Source organism: Notamacropus eugenii, chromosome 3 (assembly GCF_028372415.1).
Source record: "Notamacropus eugenii isolate mMacEug1 chromosome 3, mMacEug1.pri_v2, whole genome shotgun sequence".
In the NCBI taxonomy this organism is placed as follows: Eukaryota; Metazoa; Chordata; class Mammalia; order Diprotodontia; family Macropodidae; genus Notamacropus; species Notamacropus eugenii.
In genome coordinates, this window is record NC_092874.1 from 7,755,341 (window position 1) to 7,774,621 (window position 19,281).

Below are 19,281 nucleotides of genomic sequence, written 5' to 3' on the forward strand. Positions count from 1 at the left end.
ATTCTGCTTTTGAAAGCATTCTTCTCCTCATTGGCTTTTTGAACCTCTTTTGTCAATTGAGTTAGCCTATTTTTCAAGGTGTTATTTTCTTCAGCATTTTTTTGGGTCTCCTTTAGCAGGGTGCTGACCTGCTGTTCATGCTTTGACTTCATGTCTCTCATTTCTCTTCCCAGCTTTTTCTCCACCTCTCTAAGTTGATTTTCAAAATCCTTTTTGAGCTCTTCCATGGCCTGAGCCCATTGAGTGGGCTGGGATGCAGAAGCCTTGACTTCTGTCTTTCCCTGATGGTAAGCATTGCTCTTCATCATCAGAAAGGAAGGGAGGAAATGCCTGTTCACCAAGAAAGTAACCTTCTATAGTCTTATTTCTTTTCCCTTTTCTGGGCATTTTCCCAGCCAGTGACTTGACTTCTGAATATTCTCTTCACACCCACTTGGCCTCCAGATCCTCCCAGCCAGTGCTTGGGGTCTGAGATTCAAATGCTGCTTCCCAGCCTCAGGGCTTTGGGTGGGAGCGGGGCTGCTATTCAGTGTGAGATTACGTTCAGGTGCTCAGGTGGGGGCAGGGCCGCCTCTCAGGCTCAGTTCCCTCAGGGGGTTTATACACAGACCTTCAACAATGGATCTGGGCTCCTGCCCGCTTGGGGAGTCCTGGTATGCTCCCGCTTCTGCTGTTGCCTCCCAAGGGGGCCTGAGTTATGGGGCCACCCCACTCCCCTCTCGACCCGGCAAAGAGACCCTCTCACCGACCCCCATCACCTGTGGGTGGAGGGACCTGCGCAGCCACTGGAGATTCTGTTCCTGAAGCCTGCTTGGATCTGCTCCTCTTGGTGCCATGCGTCCACGGCAGGGCTGGGCTGGACTCCGCATCCGCAGCATGAAGAACCTTTTGCGAGAGGTTTGAAGGGCTCTCTGGAACAGAAATCTCCTCTGCTCCACCGTTCTGTGGCCTCTGCTGCTCCAGAATTCACCGCGAGTTCTTTTTTACAAATGTTCTATGGGCTGTGGGTTCGGAGCTATGTGTATGCGCGTCTTTCTACTCTGCCATCTTGGCTCCGCCCCTAGTCTATTTTTTACAGTGTTATTTTCTTTAGCATTTTTTGTGGTCTCCTTTTTCAGGATTTTTTTGCATCACTCTCATTTCTCTTCCCAATTTTTGCTCTGCTTCTCTTACTTGATTTTCAAAATCCTTTTTGAGCTCTTCCATGGTCTGAGACCAATTAATATTTTTCTTGCAGGCTTTGGATATAGGAGCTGTCACTTTATTGTCTTCTGTTTGTATACTTTGATCTTCCTTTTCACCAAAGTAAGATTCTATAGTCTGATTCTTTTTCCATTTTTTTACTCATTTTTCCAACTATTTACATGACTTTTTAACTCTTTGTCAAGGTAATTCTCTGCCTCCAGTGGTGGTGGGGTGGGGGTGCTGTCAGCCACTGGATTCCCCCCACCCAGTCTGTGGGCCTAGTGTTCCAGAAATAGCTGCTGCTTTTGCCTCTGCCCCTGCTGTGGTTGCTCCTCTGCTACAGGTTGCTCCTCCATGGGTTCCCCTCCCTGACTCCCCTGGGGCCACCCACTCTACTCTCTCACACAGTTCCCATAGATTTTTTTTTCACTGTCCTTCCAATTTGTCCTCAGTTTTAGGATCATGAAGTCTGGAAACCACCAGAGGTACCCAAGATTCTTTCCCTGCAAGGCCTGCTCAGGTCTTGTCTGTGCTGGCATGGCCCATACTACACTGCACTCTGCTCCCAGCATGGGGGTGTGATAGATACTTCTTAGTGACCTTCCAGATTGTCTTGGGCTGAAGATTTTCTTCCCTCAGTCATTATGTGGGTTCTACAGCTCCAGGATTTGTTTAGAGTTATTTGTTACAGATATTTGCCTGAGTTTGGGGAAAGAGCACTAGCAAGTCCATGCTGTTATTCCACCATCTTGGCTTGTCCCCAAAGTTTTCTTTTATGATTTACTGAAATAATCTCTAGGTTCTTTTAAAAATAGATTTTGGTACTGGATTTCAGGCAGCTTGGTGACTCAAATATCTCTCCTTGATCTGTTGTTCAGGCCAGTTGTTTTGACTATGCAATATTACACTTTTCCTTCTTTTTTTCAGGTTTTAAATTTTGTATTAATATTTCTTATTTCCTCCTGCAGTCATTATTTTCTATGGGTCCATTCTAATTTTCAGGTGTTTTCTTGTTTCATCTCTTCCAAAAATTCTACCTGACTTGTGTTTTTCTTTGAGGTTTTGCTTGCATAAGTTTCAGTCATTCTCTTCCGGGTTTGTGTCTTGAGCACCTTGTTATTATGATATCTTTTTATGACTGCATTCCTTCTTTGCTGGCTCATGCTTTTAGTCTACTTTTCTGACTTTGATCATTATGCTAGAGCTGGGCTTGGTGTACTTCTGGGGTGGGGGCAGTTTTGGCTGACCTTGTAGCCTCTTAGGTCCTGATGCTACTTTCTTAGGGATATTGAGTATCATGTGATTTCAGGATCTCTGGGATAGCATAAGGTGAGAATTGCCAAATTTTAAGTGGATCTGATCCAAGGCAAAGTCATATCACTGGTCTGAGTTCTCAAAGTTCCTGACCCAGATTTGGGTCTGTGTAACATACCTCTGGGCTTGCACCTGGTTGGAGTTCCAGAGACTTCTGCTGGATTTAGCCACTAGCAGCCCATTGGGAAGCTCTACGGGTTCAGACTGACAGAATTGCAGGTTCCCTTTTGGACTGAATTCCCATTCTGGCTATTTTCCTGCAGGTTTCAGATGCAGTTGGAAGCTGGGACTAAAGCTCTGCTCTGGGGGAATCAGAGTCATAAAGCTGCTGCTTGCTTCTGAACTTGCTCTTAGCTCAGAACACAACCTAGAGAAGGTAATTGTTCCTCATCTTATGGAATGCCATCATCAGGCACATTCACCACCTCAGTCATCCCTAGATCTGTGACCTAGAACTGGGTAGTGAGCAACAGGGCAGCCATGTGGTATATATCCCTGCATCCTATATAGATACCTCTTGGCTATATTTGGGACATCTTATTGCCTGACGCATAGCTTCCCCCTGGGATAGAATGCTTTTTGAGGCCATTGCTGACTACCTTTTACCCCAGTGTCTTACCCCAGTGTCTGGACACTTCTGTACCTTGCTATCTCGACGTGAACTGGAAAAAAATAACTAATTATTTTCTTGCATGTCCCAACTGGGACTTTATTTGGTGCATTTTCTAGACCTTTCTGGAAAAGTTGTAGGGGTAACATAGCTCAGCTGTGCTACTTCTTGGTACCCTATGTCTTATTTTCCTTCTTCACATAGTTTTTCCCCTCACATGAACCATAGAGGTCATCTGGACTTGCCAGGTTTATAAGGATGTTCTTCAACTATAGATACAGAGCCCAAGAAATAAGCACATTTCTGTATTTTTCATATAAAGGTGACTTACGGCTGCCTTTGGATGCCTTGGCAGGTACTTACTGACCATGAATAACTCATCCCTTATTCCTCGGACAAATATTGGAGGATTCCTTTCCTGCACCACCAATGCTGTGAATATTGCCTTGGTGATGTACTGCCACACATCAGTTCTTAATGTCACTCTTTATAATACAAGGAAGTTCTTCCTCCTTAAAAAAATCAAGCCCCACCTTCCCAGGGTGTAGCTGTTAACATAGCTCTCTGAATTCAGCGATCCTTCCCTGCTTTCCTTCTCTGTGGCCCACAATTCCATCCTTCAGCCTCCTGACCCCAGGAAGCTTTTCCTTCTTCCTCTTTGGTGTTAGTTCCCCTGTGAGACAGTACTTTAAGTCTTTGAAGGAACATGCCATTCTCCTGATGATCTGAAGAGCAGAGAACCATTTTGGCAGGGCTTTTATCTTAACTCTTGTCAGGAGTGCTACCTCATGGAATTCAGGGGCTTGATGGGGAAATGTCCTTTGTAAACTGTAATTGTGAGTTGCCATTGGCCAGGAATACAATGGCCATTGCTTTCATCTGGAATATTGCAAGAGCTCCCTGGTGTGTTCAGTCTATCTCAAGTCTCTCCTCCATCCAGTCCATCCTCCATTTAGACACCAAAGTGATTTTCCTAAAGTATGGATCTGATCATGTCACCCTGCCCTGCCTGCAGTAAACTTGACTAGCTCCCCATAGCCTCCAAGATTAAACACAAAATACTGACTGGCATTCAAAGACCTTCCCACATTTCCAGTCTTCTTCTCCTTTCCACCCTGATAAGGCCTCTTCCATCTAGTGACTCCATGCCACTTCCATGCTATTCCAACTACCGTCCACCATTTCTGCCATGTCTGGAAGGCCCTCTCTCCTTTACTCCTATTCATTATCTTTCCTAGCTTTCTTTAAGTCCCAACTAAGATCTCCTCTTCTAGCAGAAGCCTTTCTCAGTCCTTCTCAATGCTCACAATTGTTTACTATTTGCCCTGTGTACAGCTTGCTTTGAACACATTTATTTATATGTTGTCTACCTTCCACAGATTGTAAGCACCCTGAGGGTGGGGGCTGTCCCTTGTGTCCTTTTGCATCCCCAGGATTTAGCCCAGTGCCTAGCGCACAGCAGCTGCTTTACAAATGCTTATTGATGGATGGCAATCTCACAGGAGAGCTCACAACCTGTCCACGGAGTGTGCCTGCCACAAGTGCCTTGTCCCAACACCAGTCTCCCCATCTATTCGGCCTGAAATAGACACCATTTAAATCAGCTCTTTGAGTGAATGGGTTGAATGCAAAATAGGGGGAGAGCTGTCTCTGGAAGACCATAGGTAAGAACATACATACGTTAGCTGATACAGGAGGAAGAAGAATAACAGGCCTTAGGCTATAGTAGAAATAGACCCAAGGCCATATTTCCACTCTGCTTATTTTTAATGCTTGTGGAACATTAAGTAACTCACAACTTCCCTGGTCCTCATTTACCTCAGTTATCAAATGAGAGGGCTTAGCCAGATGATCTCTAAAATAGCTTCCAACCCTAACTTCGGTGCACCCTCTAGTCTTGTTCCATTTGTGCAACTGAGTTCACTGGATTAGCTAATTGTTAGCTTAGAAGAATTGAAGAGATAAAGTAGAAGAAAGTTAAATTTCAATAGAGTGAAGCTGGGGACCCGACAGCAGGGAAAGTTGGGTAGGCAGGGGATAGCAGTGGGAGCCAATGCCCCAAGAACAGGCTTTCATGGGGATCCCTGGGCAGCTTAGGTGGAACACAAAGGCACTGTTCCAGACAGGAGGGCTGGGCAGTAGGGTATTGAAAGTGGGTACCTGTGAAGGATGGTGCCCCTATAGGGAGAAGAAAGATGAAGGCACACTTTGCTTGCTTGTCATGTTTGCCCAGAACCTGCCCCCTTGAAAAAACCCCAGGTTCTTAGTGATGCCTTCCAGGTCTCATGGTCTCTGTATCAGATATGGAGAACAAAAAGCAATTTCAATAGGCAGAGTATTTTATAGATGTCTCAGGAGCAACTGATGAAACACTAATTGAAGGAAACGTGAGTGATGCTTTCTCTGATCGCCCTAACAAAATCTAATTCCTGGACACCAGGCCAACTTTCACGTACCTTTCTTAAGACATTTATTTTCATTCTGTGTTAGATTCATTGTTCTTTGAACTTGTTGCTCACTCTAGGATCATCATTCTGAACCCTTTCTTTCCTCAATACCCATCTTTCTTCCTGCACCACCCACCCCCACATGAAGTCACTGAAGATAAAACCAAAACCATCCAGGTTTTCTGGAGCTATAGTATCTGTAGTAGGGTTGGGGGTGGTTTGGGAGGTTGGGGCAATAGGTATGCATGCAAGTATAGTGGTCAAGTTAAGTCAATAAGAAATTATTAAGTACTTAGCATTTCCAAGCACCATACTTAGCACTGAACACAGAGAAGCAAAAAGAAGGAAAAGTTCTTCCCACAGGGAACTCACATTTTAGTGGGGGAAGAGAAGTGATGGAAAAGCAGCCTGGTGACTTCCTCAAAATGGAAGTTGTAGGAAGATCTCACACACAGAAAAGGATGAAGGCCACAGGAGGGGTCTCCCAGGGTGAGAAGGCAATCTGAGGTATGATGAGGAAATCTGGAGAGTCAGAAAGGGAGCCAAGAAGTACAAGCAAACTGAGGAAGGAGAAAGGCCAAAGAGTTGGAACTCCTGGGAAATCAGAGAAGGTATTCCTTCTATGGAGGAAGGTATTCCTACTATGCCTTGAAGGAGGACTCTGAAAGGGAGAGATGAGGGAGGGGATGGAATTCTGCCATGAGACATGATGTGAGCAATGGCCATGTGATTGATTATGGGTCATCAGACTGGAGGAATGATGAAAAGTTGTTTGACTGGAATGTAGAGTCTGAGAAGGGGCATAGTATGAAGGAAGGCTGAAAAGATAGTGTAGAGCCTTTGATGCCAGGCTAAAGGAGTTGGCATTTTGTTTTACAGAAAATAGGGAGCCCTGGATATTTTCCAGCAGGGTGTAACAATGTTCAGATCTGTGCTTTGACAGCTGTGTGGAGGAGGATGGAGGGATGAGAGACCAGAAGCAGAAAAACCAATCAGAATCCTGTTGCAATAGTCCAGCTGAGAGGAGATGAGGGCAGGAACAGCATGGTGGCCACATGAGTGGAGAAGGGTTGCCCGAAGCGAGATGTTGGCTAGAGAGGGAGGAACCGTGAAGGAGACAAAGGAGTTAGGGATAACTCCAACCTTACAAACACACTTCTCTAAACTGGATTTCCAATAGGAAAGAATTTGAGAGCTCTCACCTTCTTTCACAGAGAGAGAGTGAGCTTTTTCCTCTTCTGAATCTCTTTCTCAAATATTCCAGGATCTTTCTGGTCACCTCTACCAAGTCTCTTTTCTCTTGACTTTGAGCTGGATGCTTCCTATATATTATGGTCCTGACAGATGGCTTCAAAGAAAAGCCTTCTGGCTTGATAACTTACTCATAGTAGGACTCTTCTCTAAATCGGTCATCTAGGAGGGAGTACTACTACTACTGCTATTACTATTACTGCTGCTAGTACTACTACCGCCATCACATTTATATAACACCTACTATGTGCCAGGAATTGTGATAAATGTTTTATAAATATTTGATCCTTACCACAACCTTGTAAAACAAAATCTATTATCATCCCAATTTTACAAGTGAGGAAACTGAGGTACACCAAAGTTAAATGATTTACCCAAGGTCACTTAGGTAGAAGTATTGGAGGATGGATTTTAGAGTCTTCCTGACTCGAGGCCTAGCTCTCCATTTTCTGTGCCACTCAACCATAGCAGATTACTGTGTGTGACTACTATTACTTAAGACAATGGCAACTCACATCTGTGTACTACTTCATCACTTACAAAATACTTTCTTAATAACAACCTAATGATTGTTCGGCGGTAATTACCTCAATTGAAGAAGCTGGGATGTAGAGATGTGAAATGATTTACCTGGAACATAGAACACATGACAATGCTAGGGTTCCAACTGGGTTCTCTTGGTTCCCTTGAGGGGTAGATTGGCAAATAAACTAAGAAGACTTGGATTCAAGTTCTCTCTTTGATGCAGGCTAGTTTTGTGATCCTGGGCACATCATTTTACCCCTTAATCATTTAATAAACATGTGTCAAATGACTAAATGTGCCAGTCGCTGTGACAAGCACTAGGTTTACAAAAAAGAGGTAAAATATAGTTCCTACCCTCAAGGAGCTCACGATCTAATGAGGGAGAGGTTTCAACAAGAACTTGTGGTCCCCATGGCCCTAGCGTCCTGAAGGGAGGCTGTGTAATTACAGCTGTGAGAGGACTTGAGTGAAAACCTTGCCTCTGATACACCCTGTGTGGCAAATCTCATTTTTCTGAGACTTTCCCCATCTGCAAAATGGTGGAGTTGGACTGCACGAGTATCCTCTGGTTCAACATTAATGGCCCATTAGTCCTGGAATGAGGCATTTCCCATTTAAGCAAAGAATAAACTATTGAGTGTAACCATCACACTACTTAGAAAGGATCATGGAGGTTGGTGAGTCAGGTCTCCAACACTTCACACAATGGTTGAGCCCCTTCCACAATATCCCTACCCAATGCTCATCCAAGGTCAGCTTGTTTCAATTTAGTACAACTTAAATTTAAGTGATCTTTCATTCAGGCATGATCTAGAAGCTACATGTGGGAAGATCCCATAATTATTCACCTACAAGATAATTAAGAGGGGAAGGGAATAAAAACATGGAAATGCCACAGTATGAGTTCATGCTGGGGATGTTGGTATGTCATTTGAAGTAAATATCTCTTTGTAAAATAGCCTAAAAAAATCAAGGAAAAACTGAGAGCTCTATTTCAGGAGCTGTCCATAGTAACTACCTTTATTTTCCCTCCTCTTACTTCTTAGTCCTTTATGTTCTGGCTTCTGACCTCATCCTCTAGCTGAAGCTTCTCTCTCCAGCATTATCAAAGCTCCCTTAACTGCCAAATCTCTTGCCCTTTTCTAAACTTTTATGATTCTTCACTTCTCTGAGGCATTTGAGCCTTTTGACTGCCTTCTCTGCCTGCGTATTCTCTCCTTTCCGGGTTTCCATGACACTGTTATCTTCTTATCTATCTGAACCTACTTCTTTGCTGGACCAACATCTGCATTCTGCCCTCTAATCATTAGTGTCTCTCAGTGAGCCAATCAGTTATTAGCTCCTAGAGGGCAGGGACCATTTCAATGTTGTCTTTGCTCCCCTAGCATTTAGTACAAGGTGCGGTACAAACTATCTGCTTAAATAAATGTTTGTTAATCAACACTCTTCCATCTTCTTTGACCATTCAGTCTCCTAGAAAATTTCCAAGAGAAAGCTGAATAGGAGCATATCTTGACTTAGCACCAGAGAACGTCTTGGGCATTTTTGGTATCCCACTCTCCCTTCTGTTTTGATTTTTTTCTCACTTTTTCCTCACTTCTTACTTTTAAAGCAAATCTTCTCCAACATCATGTTCATGGAATTCAAAATGGAAAACAAGAAGATAAATGTTCCAGTTCTTTTTGCTGGCTTGTGAGAGGTGTCAGTCTTCGAAGACCCTGGGAGTTGTATCTCTTTCCCAGATTCAACAAGGGGACTGAGTTTTCTCCCTTACTTCAGCTGAGTGTGACTGGCACATATTGCTAACATATTTTACTTTATTAAAGACAGGATCTGATTGATTTTATTTCTTATAAATCCTCTTCCTTTGCATGTCCTTACGTCCATTGTTCATGGGATGAGGGTATGGGAGAGTCCTGGGTGCTGAGCAGGTGAAGGCAACTTTCCTAGAGCAGAAATCCAGGATCCCAACCCCAGAGCTCTTTGTTAGAGAGTCTTGTCCAAGTCATGGCATTGCCATGATCCATTCAGGTTTCAGAATTTCTCTGACCATCAGATCTGTCCCCATCAGGAGCAGAGAGCTAAACCTGACACACCCCCAGTCTTCCCTAAGGAAGATATTTTCTTGAGAATGAAGCCTGACAAGGTTATATTTTAACTTATGCCCTAGGTTCCTGTGCCCTCTTCACTTAAACATTTCTTTCTAATTATTATTGCTATTATCATTACTAATAATAGTGATAATAATTAAAATAGCCTGTATTCATATTCCACTCCCAAATTCTCTTCTGAATTTTGCCATGACCTCTCAGTAGCCTTCTCACCCTGAAACGTTCTTTTCTCTCATCGCTGAGTTCCTCCCGAGGGGTGGGAGGTGGAGCAGCCTTCATTTTGGGAATGGGCATGTCAACCTTCATCCCCCTCTGCTTTACTTGGGATTCTTAGGACCTTGCCCCTATGATCTCACATGGCTACATCTGCTCCACTCCTTCATCCTTCTGCCAGGTTGCATTCCTGCATTGGAGCCTAAGCTCCTTCAAAGTAGGGGACTTGTTTTCTTTTTGTTACTATTTGTATCCTACTTGGCAAAATCCCTGCTACACAGGAAGTATTAAATAAAGGCAAATTACCTGACCTTTTATCATTGCAAAGTGATTAAACATTTTATCTCATTGATCCTCAGAATAATCCTTTAAAGCCGTTATGGATATAATCATAATTATCATCACCCCCATTTTACAAGGGGGGAAATTTGGGAGGTTATGTCACTTGACAGAGTTCACTGGGCTAGGGAGTGGTGGAGTTGGGTTTTGTACTCATATTCATACTTATAAAACCATCCCTAACATCAGTACAAAGTGTCCCTAAAATCTTTGTGCAGTATTAAGCTTCAAAGTCCACTAGGACCCTTGGGATTCCCCATCTAAGATTATGACTTTGGCAAAGGGCTGTTCACATCACATCATCTCATTTCCACATCATTATATTTGCAATTCTCCCATTTTCTCTTCGAGTTTCCCTTGTCATATGTTGCAGGCTTCAATCTTCCTTCACTCCTTTTGGGCAATTATTCCTTCTCTAAGCTCCAACACGTACACTATTCTTAGTATAAAAGCTCATTTTGATTTCAATATGCTTCCTACAACTGTGGATGTTCTTGGAGGTTAAATTTAGCCACGGGGAAGCACTCCCAAGCAGTTCTTACACCAGCAGCAATTGCTTTTCTCCTCACCACCTTCCGCAGTCGGCAATTCACAATTAAAATCCATTAAAAAAACTTTTCTCATAAATATGGCCTCACAGTGTATGATCTGTTTCTGGGGGTGGGTGGAGGGGAGGATTAAACCAAGCAGTCTACCCAATGTGGTCTAAAAATAGAGAAGATTTATGAAGCTCTGACAACTGACATTTAGACCAAAATATATGTAGAGCTCAAAATGCCCAAATATGATGATTAAGTTATTCAAGGACTTGCTCAAATACCATGGGAATTTATTACAAGCCAGAGTTAGGCCAAGGACTGGGAGTGTTAGGATTTCCAGAATAGGGTCACCTCTAGGCTGTAACAAGCCATCAGAGTGGGCCTTTTAGAGAGGGCTTAAGAGGAATAAATAATGGAAATGTGAGATATTTGCATTGAAAAATTCTGGGAAACCCTATCACTTCAAGACTTCGCATTAAACAACAAACAAAGGGGACAGGATTAAATTGGCCTCATGGGGTCGCTGTCAAGCCTCAATCCTGATGACTGAGGGAAAGCTGCTTTAGTCAGAAAAAGGTGAAGCAGGCAGGGAGACTCCTCCAGAAACTGAAGAAAAACCTGAGAATTTTCAAGGACTTTCCAGAAATCTGGCACTCGCGCACTCAATCTAACTAAACAGTGAACCATTGACTTTCCTTTTTCCAGAGACAAACGCCATTACTGTTAGTTCTATCAGTTTGTTTTCCACTGTAAGGAAAAGGGATTCTACCAAAATAATGGGTAAGAAGCATCGAAAGAAAGGTAAAAAGAAGAGAACACAGTGCAGAGCTGTGCTTTCAAGCGAGGAGTCCACTTTGCCTAGGATTCCTTGCACTCTGTGAGGCTCCAAGGAACACAATGGAAGGGACAGTCACATGGGATAAGGACCTGAGAGAGAGAGCCATCAGGGATATATGGAGGGAAAGAGGCAAGCCCAAAATGGAGGAGAGGATTGGTGGGCATTAACCTGGCATAAGGGAAAGAGCACAGGACTCAGGCTCAGAGGAAGCCTTCCCGAACCCTTCTGAATTCCAGTGCCTGTCCACTGTTGATCATTTCCTAGTGATCATGTATATAACTCGCTTGGAGTATATTTGATTGCATGTTGTTGCTTCAATTAGGTTGGAAGCTCCTTGAGGGCAGGGGCTGTCTATATTCTTTTTGTATCTTCAGTACTTAGTATAGTGCCTGGCACACAGTAGGAGCTTAATTGATATTTATTGGTTGATGGATGGAATTCAAATCCTTCAACTTAACTATACAAGCATGACCATATTGGTTCATACTGATGGCCTTCATTTTTTTTCCTTTAACGACATTTCCTTTTATGGGTGCACTGAATACCCAGAAGACCCCATATATAGTGACATTAAAAAAAAATAATAAAGACTAGTCCATGTACTTTATGTATGTGGTTAGAAGACAATGGGAAACCAATAAATCAGTAAACCACTCCTACTATTTTTGTCAGTCTCTATCTCTCTGTTTTTCTGTCTGTCTTTCTCTCTGTCTCTCTCTCACTCACACACGCACACACACACACATACACACACACACATACATTCACACATACACACACTGACCCACTTGGACATCAAAAATAGAATCAGATGACACTAGATCCACAGAAGCCTCTTGCATCTGCCCAGTTGTTTTCTGAACGCTGGTACCTGGAGTCAAGGCAAGGAAGAGACACCAAGTATCCAGCATGGACCATGTGCAGAGACTCCTTTGGCTAACTCTCACAGTCTCCACTTAGAAGCTGCTGTAATACCAGAAGATTAGGACTTGAAGCATGATTTAGCTTCAGAGGCCCCAGGGGGAGGAATCCCTCCCTGAGTGTGTAAAGTCCCTCAAAGAAAAGGTGGGATTGGCCCATTGTGCCAAGTCTCCTACATACGACCAGACACCATTTCTTTCTTTGCAAAGCTATTTGTTCTAGAAAGATGACTAAAGAGGACAGACCAGGGATTTGAACCATGGTTCTTGCCCAATCCAACTCCTTCACTCTGCCCCCACACATGCCTTAGCCAACACCACTGCCCAGTAGCAGGGAGGTGAAAAGCAAAGAGGCTGCCTGTTCTGCCTCGGCAGGGATGGAGGTGCCAATCCTGCAGTTCCTGGGCCTCCTCAGGCCCTCCTGGACCTCCTACAGCTAGGAAAAGTGTTGTGCCTTCTCGTGTTACTAACAGCTTGGTCCTGTAGGACTTTGAGGTTCCCACACAACATCCCTGTGACAGGCAGAGGGGACAGAGGGGCTGTCCACTGAACAGAGGTTAAGTAAATTATCCAGGCTAAGTGATTTGAAACTACTAGAAACTCTAAGTGCCTGGCCAATAACTATTTTTATTCCTATTCTATAGATGAGGAAATTGAGTGTAGGACAGCTAAAGGCATTGGCCCAGTAGCACAATTCCTAAGGCATGGAATGAGGATCTGAGCCTAGATTGATGCAACTGCATTAAAGATTGTGTGGGTACAAAGCCAATGGCTCTCTGGGACAGCACAGTACCAGTTTCAGATTTTGTTCTCTCTTTGCCACATGCAGTACCTAACCCATAGTAGGTGCTCAGCATTTGTTTGATACATTCATAAATGAGCCTCAAGTCTTCTCAATACCTTGGTGGCTTGCAAGGGGAGAAACCCAGATTAACACCACCAATGAGTAGAGGTTTTGGAGAAAAGTACCCATGCCCCCAGCACAGACAGACAGACCCAAAGATCTGCTGTGGAGGAATTCACATCACCTCTGAATGAAGGTCAGAGTGTACATTGTGGGGATGGGAGGAGAGGACAATCATTGCACTCAAATCAGAAGCACTCATATCTCTATAGCATTTGAAGGCTTGCTCACATGAGAAGTTTGGGTCAACAGAGGTTCAGCCCCTTGCCCAGATTCAGACAGGGAATGAATAGATATGGTGGGATTTGAACCTATAATGTCCACCTATTCTACTTTTTTTTCCTGTATACCACAATATAGACTGAAGGAACTGAAAAGGACAGGGTCAGATGAAGAAGGAAGAGATGGTAAGTCACATTTGCAAGTAGTGACAGGGTCTAGAAAACGTGGGATTTCGGAGACCTGGGTTCCACTCACTGGTCTGATTCTGTTCAGGTTTGTGCCCTCACACGTGAATTTTGATCTCTCTGGTCCTCATTTTCCAAGGTTATTAAAGGAATAGGTTTGAACAAAACAATCTCCAAGGTCACTTTCTCTTCCGAAATGTTCTAATTTTAAGATTTTAGGGCATTTTTACCTATTCTAGGAGGCACCATTACATAATTCAAAGAGTGATGGACTTGAAGTCCTGAATTCAGATCCTACTTCAAACACTGATTTAGCTATATGACCATGGACAAGTCATTTGATGTCTCTGAGCTCCTGCTTTCTCTTCTGTAAAATGAGCATGATAGAAACGCCTGCAGTTAGGACATTTTCATGTGCTAATGATCAGTTACTGATCTTCCAATCAGAATCAAAAATTCCATTTTCCTCCCCAGTTCCAATCTCCAGCTCCTTGGCGACTTGTGCTCCCATCCACCCTCTGAAAATAGAACTCAACTCGGCATAGATTAAATAAAGAGAATTGCAAGGAAGCAGCATGTGGTGGCAGTTAACGAGCTCATCGCTGATTATTGGTGAATGTTAAACATGAGAATGGGCAGCGAGCCAGTGGGGGTGGATCTCTCAGTGCTTCTTTAACATCCATCCTTTCTCCTGCCAGGGCCCAGGCACCTGGGTATGACTCACTGCCCAGGGATGCAGTGGTCTGATGGCCCCAGAGGCAGCTGGCATTCTAGGACACAACAGGTGGGGTGTGGAGGCCCCCCTCACACAGAGGGGTCCACCCCACCACATCTTTGTAAGCCCTCGCTGACATACAGGACTACAGAACACTTCAGAGAGTCCTCAACGTCCCCAGACCCCCACGAATGCCCCCTTTAAATCTACTCTAGAAAGAAAACTTCCTGGAGATATCACTGGGTAAGACTCTGGACTTGGGGCCTTGAAAATCTGAGTTCAAATCCTGCCTTAGACGTTTACTAACTGGGACTTTGGACAAGTTCCCTAACCATTCTGTCTCAGTTTGCTGCTCTGTAAAATGGAGATTGCCACAGAACTATCGTGAGAGTCAAAGGAATTCTGATACATCTGTGTTGCACTTTGTAAACTTTGAAGTGATGAAGAAATGCTAGGGGTTGTTGGTATTGTTAAGAGGTAGGGTAGGGGCAGGGCACAGTACTTAAACAGAAAATAGAGCCAGGTTAATTTAGAGCTGGAGAAAACACTAAATACCCCATGGACAGACCAAGAAAGAAGCTTTATGGATACAAGGGAGGGCTTTTTAGACCACAGATGGTGGTCCTGGAGCACTAGGGAGAGCACTAGACCAGGAATCAGGAAGACCCGAGTTCAAATCCAGCCAGAGACTCAGTAGCCTAGGCAAGTCATTCACCACTGTCTGTCACAATTTCTTCTATGTCTATAAAAACTGAACTTGTCTTCTAAATTTGTTGTGAAGATTAAATAACAATGGCAAAGGGATATGCAAAACTTAAAACTCCACACACGCCTTGGTTATTGTTAAAATGGTTATTCTTGTGGAGCATGTTTCTTCCATGGGTAAAGCATTTCCTTTTATACTGGTTTCCCTGTCCTGAAGCAATGTCTACCTATTTTGATCATTCTTTTTTCTCTTATTTCCAAACTTCTCATTCCCTCTCAGGTATACATGCCTGGGGAACTCGGCATCTTACGACGTGGTCTCAAAGCCTATTTCAGGGACTAAGTTTTGAAAGGTCAATGTCCCCAAATGACAAACTTTGACCATCTAGTGCCACTCACTACAGAATGAAGGAAATCCCCAGCTAATTAGAGAAAATATTTGGTGATCTGGCCCAGTATTCACAGAAGACAGCCTTGCACAGATCTTGAGGAGGGCAATATTCACTTTATCAAATCTTTTGCAGAATCAACAGATAATTAAAAGACAGTTTAGCTAAGTTTATTTTTGAAGTCATCTGAATTAAAATTCTACTTATTGGATGGTTTTCTGTCTGATAAAATTACTAAAAATCATAAACGCTCCAGAGGGCTAGCCTGTGAGAGAGATGGGAACTGCAGAGGTCCAGGAACCTTCCAAACACTTTTCCCCACAGAGCAGGGAAGACAGAAGACAGAGCTGGCCAATTAAGGAAGCAGAACTGGCAGCCACATTACTAATGCCCCCTCCACTTTCCTCCATGCCCTCAGGCCTCCTCACATCACTACCACTTCTGCTATTGCCTTTCCATCTCCAAGGCAAAAGGCCTTCAAACCTTGTCTTCAATGTCTCTAATTAGGGGAGGGATGGACTTAACATCCAGTGAAGAGACAGAACACAAGATGAGCAAGATAACCATACTGTCAGAAAAGAGTCTATCACGGAAGGTAATAGTTGATGGCCACAGGGATCCCCAGACTTCATAGGAGGCCAGCAGCTGTTAACTTTTTCTGAAGACCAGTTGCCACCACTGACCCTCTGGGCCAAAGAGAGAGGGGAACATACAATGTTTTTGCTTTTGCATCTGAATCAAAGTGCCCTTTTCTTATTTTTTTTCTTTTCTTTTTTCTCCATATGTATTTATTTCTTCCTATAGTTTTATGTTTGCCCTCTTTTCTTCACAGATGCTGTTTTCAAAATAAGATGCAATTTAGAAGTGACAGATGAGAAGTACAAGCCCTAATTAAAGGGAAAAGAAGATTTTTCCTGCTGAGCAGGCAGTTGAAGCTCCTAAGTTTCATGAGAGAGACAGGGAGAGACTGAGTCAGAAAGGGAGAGAGAGAGAAAGACAAGGAGATACAGAGATAGAAAGAAAAAAGAAACATAGAAAGATGAGGAGACAGGAAGAAGGATGAATTTATGTTGACATATAGAGAAGGAGAGAGAACCAGGAAATTGGGAGAGGAAAGAGGAAGAGGGGGAGGAAGAAGGGAAAGAAAAGATAGACAGAAAGAGGGAAAGAAGGAGGGTGGAGAAAGAAAAAGAGAAGACGAGGGAAAAGAAGGAGGGGAGAGAGGAAGGTGGAAGAAAAGAGAGTGAGAGGGAAAGGGGCAGATGGAGAAGAAAGAGAGGGTGAGATGGATATAGGAAGAAAGAGAAACAGGGAAGTGGAAAGATGGAGAAAAACAAGAAATACAAAAAAATGGGCATCCAAGAGACAGATTCTTTTTCTTTGGAGAGAAAAGTGATGACCAAAGCATCTTCAGCAGACTCCTGCAAGGACTATGGCACAATTATTCAGGAAAAAGGATAAACTTGAGCACCTGTGATGGCAATCAAATTAAGATCTTTTGCTATTTTTGTTTTACTAAAAGTGTCTCTGACTGGATTATGAGGTTAAAGAAGATCTTCCCCATATACCAATAGACCTGCCCACTGAGGGACGCTTGATTAGGGCAGTTGTTTTGTAGGAGAGTCCCAAGCACCTTTTGTTTTTTTTCCATTGAGGCACTGGGTCAGAGGGCTATGCCCCCTAACTCTTAAAAGTGCATAAATACTCTGAGGGTCAGGTTTTACTTTGGGGCTTACTGACCAGAAGTGTTTGTTTGCCCAGAGAAGGACTCTGGGAAGCCGCTAAGGAGCCCTCTGGCTCTCAAAATCCAGGTGTCAATGCTTTCCTCTCTGGTAACTATGGTCAGAAAGTTGGACCTGTCTGTTGAATTCAGGCAGAGGAAGCCATGTCTGTTGACTTTTTGATTTGAATTTCAGGGTGCTGATTACCCTGAACTAGTTGAATGATACATGTGCTTGGTTAAAGTTAACTCATCAAAAGTTACCTTTCCTTTTATGAATGCAGACCTAAGAACCTGTGACAGCAGGACCCCCTGTGGATGTTGGGGTACTTACTGATACAGCACCCCGAGGATTTGTCAAATTCTTCTCCATTTCTAGAAATAGAAAATTTGTTCTATGCAATGGACAAGTACTAGTTCCTCTTCTTGCTGAAATCCTCCTCAAAAGTAGAACTGATTGACTCATCGTCTCAGGAGCCACACCAAGGTCTGTACCAACACAATTAAGATGACCAGGTCTTGGTCTCTGAGAATGAACATGGCACAATGGCCAAGCAGCCTTCCCAAAGAGCAAGAGGTACTACTCAGAGGTGGCACTAGATGATGCCTCCATATATAGGACTCCCATTCCTCTAGACATACATCTTTGGAGATCTTCTAGCAGAAGCTCATGACTACCTCACAGACATGATGAAAATTTCAAGTATGGGATCCTCTACAAACATCAAAGGGCCCTTCTGGCTCAATATTCTATGGTCATTATTTCTCTGTGTACAGCACTAAATGAGTTTCCTTTGATTGCCAGGTAAGTAGGCTTGCCTCAGTGTTTCAGATCTGGTGTCCCATTCTTGTCTGCATTTTCCTGGCCTTCTTTGCAAGGTCTGTCAAGGTCTGCCAAGGCTTTTTGCCCCATGTCCTGTGTTCTCCTCTCTCAGATGTGAAATGATCTTCTCACTTAAATGAAGTAGAAAAATGATGACACTAACAATCAATATAACTAAAATGAGAAGGAAAAACAAAACAATTTTTAATTATGTATCTCTGATAAGACATCAGGAAATAGGATATGTAGAAAATTTACATAAAAATAAGACCAAAAACAATTCCCCAAATGATATGAAGAAATAGTCCTTAAGAGAAGAATTCCAAGCCCTTAAAGTCCACAAAAGATATTCCTCTAAATGGCTAACAATAAGGAAAATGTGAATCAAAAAAATTCTGAGGTTTCACATCAGACCCAGAAAATTGTCCAAGGTGAAGAAAGGGAGCAGTCAACATTAGCAGGATTTCACAGACTCAGGTATGTGACTGAGGGACTCTGTGAACTGCCCCAAACATTCCATCTAGTAATTGGAACGATGTTAAGAATGTGGCTAAAATGTCCCTTAGTTTTCTGCTGTGCGTGTACTCCAAGGAGGTCAATGATAAAGAGAAAAGCTCCATATACACCAAAATACTTATACCTATATTGTTTGTAGTAGCAAAGCAAATAGATGGACATCAACTGGGGAAGTGCTAAGGAAGTCATGGTGCATGGATTTAGCAGGATGCTACAGTACTGTGGTGAAGAATTAATATGAAGAATTCAGAGAAGCATGCCAATATTTATATGAGCAGACATAACTACATAGCAAAGAAGGAAAACAGCATATCCAATGACTACACGAATGCAAATGGAGAGGACTGCACCAGTAGAGAACCTGAAACGCTAAGTAGAACAATCAGCACTTTTACATTTTATTTTTACTGTATATTTTTTAACCTGTTAGAACATAAGATCCCTGAGGTCAGGGACAGTGTTTCAGTCTTGTATTTGTGTTCATATTACACAACACACTGTCTGAAACTTAATAATACCTATTTTTTAAATTTATTTATTTCTTCAAAGAAAAGATGAGAAAATACACCTGACTCCCTTCTTTGCAGTAGAAGACTTAGGGGCTACAGAGCCCAAGCTTTGTAAATACTGTCCTAGCCAGTTGATATCTTGGTTGGTTCTTTCTCTTCTGTTCTTTGTTACAAGGGCTGGTTAACCTTTAGGGGAGCAGGGAGAGTTCTGTTCAAAAAAGAAGGCGATATAAAAACAAAAACTGTCAACAGAAAATGTAAAATAAGCCCCTAGTCTTGTGCTGGCATTAATAATACAAGA

The 19,281-nt window shown here is 43.0% G+C and overlaps 1 protein-coding gene across 5 annotated transcripts in view; it reads right to left on the bottom strand.

The window, feature by feature from the left end:
* Positions 1-19,281, bottom strand: part of DGKB (diacylglycerol kinase beta) — a 686,362-nt gene that overhangs the window by 565,370 nt on the left and 101,711 nt on the right. For 2 of the 5 annotated variants that reach the window (XM_072650812.1, XM_072650810.1), the window contains exon 2: positions 17,952-18,086. The exons of the other annotated variants lie outside the window; for them this stretch is intronic. The gene's annotated coding sequence lies outside the window, so the exon portion shown is untranslated. The remainder of the gene's footprint in view (positions 1-17,951; positions 18,087-19,281) is intronic. 5 annotated transcript variants of the gene reach the window in all.